Here is a 1,616-nt window from a genome sequence, read left to right on the forward strand (position 1 = left end):
TTAAATTTTAAGCAAATTAACCTTTACGTTTAAGTTTAATAATTGCACTTAGTTAAACAGGCAGATGGCAATCAGAAACATATAGCTCTGTTAATTATTGGTGGGATATATCGAAAGGGGTTAGCCCTCGAAAAAGTTTATATATCAATAATTAGCTACATAATCATTATTGTATTATTATATATTTATATATTATCACTAATTATATGTTTATTTCCAGCGCATGGCATTATATATATATATATATATATATATAATGTTTGCAGAGCAATCGGGTACGGGACATGATACTGCCAAGGGGGATGTCTTTGTGTGTGCGCGATGCAAGGAGTGTATCGATATCAGGCAACAACTCGGCGTTCTTGTGGGCCTATATGAGAGCTTGAAGGACAGGGTGGATGCCCTCGAAGAAACTAAATTGAGGGGCCCATCAAGCTCTCAGCTGCCCACATCAACGCCAGAGCTTGCACTTGGGCATCGCGTGACACAGAGACAACCCCTAAGGCAGAATGCGCTGGTCCCGAAGGAACTAGTAGTTGTTGGTGACTCTATTGTCAGGGAAACGGGGAACATGCTTTGTAAAAAAGATAGGTGGAACAGGACCAGGGTATGTCTGCCAGGGGCAAAGGTTGATGACGTTGTAGAGCGAATATCATCTTTTAAGGGCACAAAAGGTGATATAGTTGTACACGTTGGCACTAATAATATTAAGAGTAGGAGACCGGCAGAATTACTTAACAAGTACAGGTCACTGTTGAACAAAAGCCGAGAATTAGGGTTGAATTTGAAAGTGTCTGCAATTCTGCCCAGACACGATAGGAGGGAGTATATGATGAGAGCCTTGTCGATCAATTCGGCCCTGGAAAGATTGTGCAAGGCTCAAGGGGTAGAATTTTTTTCAGCCTGGACTGTACTTGTTAACAGGAGAGATTGCTTCTACAGGGATGGGATACACTTAAATAGAAAGGGTGCAAGAATATTTGCTGATGCTATCGAGGCAGTGTTAGGTGGGTCGGAAAACTGCTAGCTTGGGGGGAGACAAAGACCAATAGATTGACAGTAGCCACTGGCAGAGGTGAAAGAGATTCTTGCACTGCTTCTATTAGAATGAGCAGAAGCCTGAAAAACAAGACGCATGGTATTTCAGAGACTGCTGGGAGCCATTGCGGTACAAGTAAACACATGGGTTGTGTTAGGGTAGCTAAGAATAGAAACAGGTGCAGGTATACTTGCGTGTACACCAATGCTAGGAGTTTAGTAAATAAATTTGATGAATTTGAGGTATTGCTCAAAACATCGAAGGCAGATATTGTTGGGATATCAGAGACGTGGTGTCACACAGATATAAGGGATGCGGAACTGCAATTTGGGGAGTACAACATCTACAGAAAGGATAGACAGGATAGGAAGGGAGGAGGGGTTATGTTATTAGTTAAGAAACACATAAAAACCAAGGAAGTGAAGCCAGTCGACATCGCTGGACAGTGCAGTGTGGAGTCAGTTTGGTGTGACATAAACATTGGGAGATCAAAATTGAGAGTAGGAGTGTGCTATAGGCCTAATGACTCTGATGAGTATAATAAGGAACTGTACAGGGAAATAGAGTGGGCCAGTAA

The sequence above is a fragment of the Mastigoproctus giganteus genome, chromosome 13, assembly GCF_048544385.1.
Source record: "Mastigoproctus giganteus isolate SK-2022 chromosome 13, ASM4854438v1, whole genome shotgun sequence".
NCBI classification, from domain to species: domain Eukaryota; kingdom Metazoa; phylum Arthropoda; class Arachnida; order Uropygi; family Thelyphonidae; genus Mastigoproctus; species Mastigoproctus giganteus.